Source organism: Anabrus simplex, chromosome 1 (genome assembly GCF_040414725.1).
Source record: "Anabrus simplex isolate iqAnaSimp1 chromosome 1, ASM4041472v1, whole genome shotgun sequence".
Lineage (NCBI taxonomy): Eukaryota > Metazoa > Arthropoda > Insecta > Orthoptera > Tettigoniidae > Anabrus > Anabrus simplex.
This window is the reverse complement of record NC_090265.1, coordinates 338962476-338970041: the sequence shown is the minus strand read 5'-3', so window position 1 is coordinate 338970041 and position 7566 is coordinate 338962476. Positions and strand designations below refer to the sequence as shown.

At 40.3% G+C, this 7566-nt stretch overlaps 1 pseudogene; it reads left to right on the top strand.

Annotated features, from left to right (window-relative positions):
• The first annotated feature begins 5901 nt into the window (after nt 1-5901).
• Nucleotides 5902-6393, top strand: LOC137498567 (uncharacterized; annotated as a pseudogene).
• Nucleotides 6394-7566: the final 1173 nt, after the last annotated feature.

The following is a 7566-nucleotide window of genomic DNA, read 5'->3' as shown; positions in this document are numbered from 1 at the left end:
AAGGCAGTATAATTGGATCTTTATGTTTTCTTTTATACATCAATGATATGTGTAAATCTAAGGATCACGGCGATTTATTTCGGAATCCGCTATCTCAGCCATGTCCAATCCTTTGGTAGGTTCCCAGCCTTTTTCATCTTCCCGGTTTGTTGTTCACTAGTTGGCCCTACTGATATTTACGTACATGTTTTGTTGGAGATCCGCGTAATGCCAGCTACTGTTTTTCCGAGTGTGTAGTGATTTCTTACATTGTGTAGTTTACTCTTACCTTCCCCTTTTAACTGTGTTTGTGCCTTGTTTTGGTGTTACCACTGTAGTAGAGGTAACAATAATTAAAGGGGGAATTCCTCAAGGCAGTATAATTGGATCTTTATGTTTTCTTTTATACATCAATGACATGTGTAAAGAAGTGGAATCATAGATAAGGCTTTTTTGCAGATGATATTATTCTGTACAGAGTAATAAATAAGTTACAAGATTGTGAGCAACTGCAAAATGACATCCATAATGTTGTGAGATGGACAGTAGGCAATGGTATGATGATGAACGGGGTTAAAAGTCAGGTTGTGAGTTTCACAAATAGGAAAAGTCCTCTCAATTTTAATTATTGCGTTGATGGGGTAAAGATCCTTTTGAGGATCATTGTAAATACCTAGATTTTAATATAAGGAAATAAGGAAATATCTTCATTGGGGTAATCACATAAATATGATTGTAAATAAAGAATACAGATATCTGCACATGGTCGTGAGGGTATTTAGGGGTTGTAGTAAGGATGTAAAGGAGAGGGCATATAGGTTTCTGGTAAGACCCCAACTAGAGTATGGTTCCAGTGTATGAGACCCTCACCAGGATTACTTGATACAAGGACTGGAAAAACCCCAAAGAAAAACAGCTCGATAAATTCTGGATGATTTCCGACAAAAGAGTAGCGTCACAAGAATGTCGCAAAGTTTGGGCTGGGAAGACTTGGGAGAAAGGAGACGAGCTGCTCGACTAAGGGGTATGTTCCGAGCTGTCAGTGGAGGTATGGTTTGGAATGACATTAGTAGACAAATAAGTTTGAGTAGTGTCTTTAAAGTAGGAAAGATCACAATATGAATATAAAGCTGGAATTCAAGAGGGTAAATTGGGGTAAATATTCGTTTATAGGTAGGGGAGTTAGGGATTAGAATAACTTACCAAGGGAGATGTTCAATAAATTTCCAATTTCCTTGCAATCATTTAAGAAAAGGCTAGGAAAACAACAGACAGGGAATCTGCCACCTGGGCGTCTGCCCTAAATGTAGATCAGTGGTGATATTATTATTATTATTATTATTTTTTACCTAACTGTTGCTCCATAATCAATCACTAGCCAGTGTTTACAGGGGTGCAAGTGTCTGGGCTCTGAAGACAAGAAATTATTAATAGTAAAGTAGTATTAAAATTTATCTATGATAACAGTGACATTAACAGTAAGATACAAAAGTTGAAAACTATAAAGCGGCTGGAATTAACAACATTTCTGGGGATATATTAAAGACAATGGGTTGGGATTTAGTACCATATTTGAAGTACTTACTTGATTATTGCTTGCATGAAGGAGCTATACCAAATAAATGGAGAGTTTCATCTTCAAATACCACCGGACTGAGCCAGGATCGAACATGCCATTTTGGGGTCAGAAGGCCAGCGCCTCAACCGTCTGAGCCACTCAGTACGGCATGAAAGGATCAGAGGACTTTGTAATGTGCTACGTAGGAGACTTTCCAGAATACCCTGGACAGAGTTACTAACAAATAAGGAAGTTATGCTAACTTTGTCGAAATTTAGAAGTAATGTACTTCAAATTTGACAACATAGTGAAGTATTGAGAGCTAGCGAGCATGCTCAAGGTCAGGAAAATAGCTTATTTAGGCCGTGTTGTAAGGGATAGAAAATACAGGCTACTACATCTGACATTGCAAGGCAAGTGAGGAGTTGCTAGACCACCGATATCATGGATCCAGAACATCAAACCTTGGACCGGCACCTACGTCACCGAACAACTCTTCAGATTAGCCGAAGGAAAGGGTAGTTTCTCCAGGGTGATTTTCAACATCTGGGGCCCAAGCATAACACTTGAAAAAAGAATAATATTAGTAATTACCTGTAATTTTTAATATTATTTTTTGCAGCGAAATGGGGTATGCACTATAAATACCACAATTAATTGAATATTTACTCTATCATTTACCTGAAATTGTATATAAGTACCTGGTTGACCGAGCGATGCTCGGAATCAGTGTGAACTTTTATTTATACTTGATGAACAGTAATAAAGGTTCATAAAAATACAGTCATTTATAAATCATTTACCGTATTATAAATTTAGAACAAAAGATTTATAACTACTTATTAGTTTGCATAAAGGAGTACTGCCATTATTATAAAAATATATTAGTAAACGTTAAACATCTTAATCTAACACCTCTTTCCACAATATATTGCGAGAATGGAGTGGATTCTCTTGGGGTAGCAGTACTCTTAATGTCCTCGGCCTCTTGGCTCTAGAAAAATACCACGTACAGCATACCATGCATTAAAACTGATCTTTCTAGGTCCACGTCAAAAAACTCGAAAGTTTGCCCCGCGCTTTGTGTACCCTAATAGGAAATGCAGGTCTTACTGCATGCTCCATCCTAAATGACCTTTCGTGGAATCAAGGGTGACTCTGGGAATATGCATTTCTTTGCCGGATTGTTCACCAATGATGATTTTTGCTTTAATTACTTTATTATACAGTCTAGTTCCGTTGCACAAACCTTCTGATACAACCAAATTACGTAATAGCATTATTATTGCATTTTTTTTCCAATTTCAATTCATGTGCTGGTAAGTCAGAAATGTTATCTGAATTAAGGAATTCAGTTGTAAATTCAAACGCTCCTTTGGGTTGATCATTTACTGAGTCGTACCTATGGTAGATTTTGTACTCTCCGGAAAGTTTTGCAGTGATATCATTGTTAATTCTATCGACGTCTTTGTTGAGAGGCGCTAGTATTGCTCTATCTTTCATTCTTTCGTAATTTCCAGTGGCGAAGCAGTTTCAAAAAAAAAAAAAAAAAAAAAAAAAAAAATTATCAATAAGATTGTCACCTGAAATGATATCTTCTGGCATTTCAATTTTTTCCATTGTATTCAGCGGCGATTCCCCTTTGCATAGTTTTAGAAGATATTCAGCAAATTGGCGTTGCTCTGAATCAACACGCATATTTTCTTCGAATGTAAACATCTTGAATAGTGGTCATAGAGAACATCTCTAATTGGAAAGATCTAATAATTCATTTCTGCTTGTTTGTGGCTGTACAGGAAGACATTGACGAAAGTCTCCTCCCAGCACCATCATTGCCACCAAAAGGGAGACTGCCAACTCTTCGTAAGAATTTATTCATGATATTCAATCCGTATTTTGGAAGCATCGGAGCTTCAACCATAAGAAAAAAATATGTTTCTCTTAACTTCCTAGCTTGGGACGATCCTGGTGTGATACTCGAAATTGACTGCAACAGTGATCACCTCTGCTGATATTCGCAGACATCAGTGACAGTGGACTTCTACTGATATTCAGAGCTATCGATGACAATGAACAACTCTACTGATATTCGGAGCCTACAATGTTGGTGATCAACTCTACTGATATCCACAGAGATCAGACAATGAAAACCACAATTGATATTTGCAGCAATCGGCGACAGTGAACAGCTCTACTGATATTCGCAGCCATCAGTGACAGTGGGCACTACTATTGATATTCACAGATATCAGCGACAGTGAACACCTTTACTGATATTCGCAGACATCAGTGACAGTGGGCACTACTATTGATATTCACAGATAACAGCGACAGTGAACAGCTCTACTGATATTCGCAGCCATCAGTGACAGTGGGCACTACTATTGATATTCACAGATATCAGCGACAGTGAGCAGCTTTACTGATATTCGCAGACATCAGTGACAGTGGGCACTACTATTGATATTCACAGATATCAGCGACAGTGAGCAGCTTTACTGATATTCGCAGCCATCAGTGACAGTGGGCACTACTATTGATATTCACAGATATCAGCGACAGTGAACACTTCTACTGATATTCTCAGCCATGAATGACAATGACCACTTCTCCTGATATTAAAAGCCTCCAGACACAATGATCAACTCTACTGGTATCCACAGCCATCAGAGAAAGTGAACACCTCTACTGATATTCAAACCTAAGAATGAAAATGAACACCTCTATTGATATTCACAGCCAACAATAACAACGAATACCTCTACCGATATTCGCAGTTTTCAATGACAACGAACAACTCTACTGATATTCGCAGCCATCAATGACAAGGAACACCTCTACTGATATTCGCAGCCATCAGACACAATGTCAATCTCTACTGATATTCACAGCTAGAAATGAAAATGAACACTTGTATTGATATTCACAGCCATCAATACTACTGGTATTCGTGGTTCTCAGTGATAATGAACACCTCTGCTGGTATTCGCAGTCTTCAATATTCATGAATACCTTTACGGATATTCGCAGACTTCACATCAATGAACACCTCTAATGATGTTCACAGATAGCAACAGACATTGAACACCTCAACTGATATTCGCAGCAATTAATGGCAATGAACACCTCTACTGATATTCTCAGCCATGAATATCAATGAACACTTCTGCGGATATTCGCAGCGATCAGTGACAATGACTACCTCTGTTGATGTTCATAGATATTACAAACAGTGAACACCTCAACTGATATTCGCCGCTACCAATTACAATGAACACCCTTACTGATATTCTCAGCCATTAATGACAATGAACACTTCTATGATATTCGCAGTCACCAGAGGCATTGAACACTTCTACTGATGTTCTGATATAACAGACAGTGAACACCTCAACTGATATTCGCAACGATCAATTACAATGGACAACTCTACTGATATTCTCATCAAAGAATGTCAATGAACACTTCTACTGATATCCCCAGCCATCAGAGGCAATGAGCACCTCTACTGATTCCGGGATACCACAGACAGTAAACACCTCTACTGCTATTTACGGCCATCAGAGAAAACGAATACCACTGGCGTACCCATCTTCAAAAAAGAGGGGGAGGCCAGCTGAATGTGCTGATTACCGACCGATCCGACTTTTGTGCCTCGCGGTGAAGGTGTTCGAACGGGTTCTTGATAAAAAGATACATGAGATCGTCGACCTTTCCAAAAACTAAGCTTGATTTTTGAAGAATTGTGGCACAACCGATGCAATCCATGCTGCACGACTCTTGGTTGAAAAGCATCGTGAGAAGAACAAGCCGATCCATCAAGCTTTCCTGGACTTTGAGAAGATCTTTGAACGCGTACGGCATGGCCTCATATGGCTGCGAGAGTATCGCATACCAGAATACCTTGTCAACAGGGTTCAGCTGCTTTATGTAGACGCACGGAGCTATGTTCAGGCCGCTGCAGGAGCATCCAGTGACTTTCCCATCACCGTCGGCGTTCACCAACGTTCGGCTCTGTCACCGCTCTTGTTCATTCTAGTGATAGGCACTGTAACAGCAGACCTGCACCGTTCTTTGCCATGGACGTTTCTCTACCCAGACGATGACATATTGTCCCCTGAAACCCAGACTGATTTGCAATGCCAAACCCAATAATGGAGCGATCGTCTGGCGCAATACGGCCTGTGCCTAAATAAATAGAAGACTGAATATATGACGTCAGGTACACAAGCAATCGCAGCCATTGAGGTAGACGGCGAGGACCTGCCGCGAGTGACAAGGTTCAAGTATCTTGGCTCCACGATCACTGATGATGGCCGACTTGTCGAAGAGGTCAGTGCAAGGATATCCGTAGCCTGGATGGAATGGAGAACAACAACAACTGGCGTCACTGCGACCGGAGGATGAAGGATAATATCAAATGAACAATCTATCGTACTGTTGCATTGTATGGTTGCGAATGTTGGTCACCTACGACTGAGACAGAGCGTCGACTGGGTGTTATGGAGACTAAGATGCTGAGATGGACAGCTGGCGCCACTAAACTGGATCGCATCTCCAGTGAATTCATCAGGGAGAGATTTGGCGTTGTACTGATTCAAGGAAAAATGCGCGAGAGTCATCTACGATGGTTTCGACTTGTACTAAAGGCAGACGCCGACACTATTGTGAAGACGGCTTACGTGTTAGAGGTCGCCGGAAGAAAACCAAAAGGACGACCAAATCAGCGATGGGCCGATACTCCTCACAAAGATCTGAAGAGCGTCGATCTCCACCCTGACATGGCCCAGGACAGAACTAAATGGAGACAACGAATCCATGTAGCGGACCCTACCAGCAGGAGGGACAACCGCTAAAGAAAAAGAAAAAGATTAGAAACTATTAAGACTTTGAGCGTTCGGTCTGCAAGCCTCTGTGAAGGATTTAAGCTCCTCCTCAATCCATTGTCTGTAGCCTCGATTACTTTCACACCTTGAAATCATTAAAGAATGAGTCTAACCATCGTCACCTTGGGCTTCCTCCACTTCTCTTACCTTCCATTGCCGATTATAGGACCTATCTGTGTCGCTGTGACGTAAAGCAAATGAAAACAAAATAATTAAAAATCCTGTTTGCAATCAACAAAGCAAATACATAAATAAATAAATAAATAAATAAATAAATAAATAAATAAATAAATAAATAAATAAATAAATAAATAAATAAATAAATAAATAAATCCTCTATTCACCTCACACAACACCAACTCCGAAAACGGTTCATTCATGGAGTTTCTTCACAACCCAACCTGTACCTCTTATTTGCACGTATCATGTAGTTGTCTGCTTGCATTCGGGAGATAATAAGTTCGAACCCCACTGTCGGCAGCCCTGAAGATGGATCTCCGTGGTTTTCCATTTCACATCAGACAACTGCTGGGGTTGTACCTTAATTAAGGCCACTGTCGCTTCCTCCCCACTCCTAGCCCTTTCCCATCCCGTCGTCGACTACCTATCTGTGTCGCTGCGACGTTAAGCAAATGAAAACAAAATAATTAAAAATCCTGCTTGCAATTAACAAAGCAGATAAATAAATAAATAAATAAATAAATAATATTATACGTATGATCTCCTCAGTAATATTTAGCGTAGTGAGCTCCTATCAGGAGGTTCTACGTTGGTTTTACGTCCCAGTAACTAACTACTTTTACGGTATATAGAGACGTCGTGGTGTCCCACAGGGGTTTTCCTAAATGCTGGCATGTCTACTGACACGAGACGAGCGTATTTGAGCACCATCAAATACCACCAGACAACTAGGATCAAACGTATTAACGTGGGCTTAGAAAACTAATGCTCTCTTGTCTGAGCTACGCACCCTGGCATTCTTAGATGTGGCACTATTTTATGAGTGATATGGGGGCGTGAAATGGAATTCACATAGCCTCTTGATAATAATTTGGGAATTACGTGATCCAAAAATGTTGCTGGAGGGAGTGTGGATGGGAGGAAATCCGTCGCGCTGACCAGACGGCACCTTGTGGTGCCACA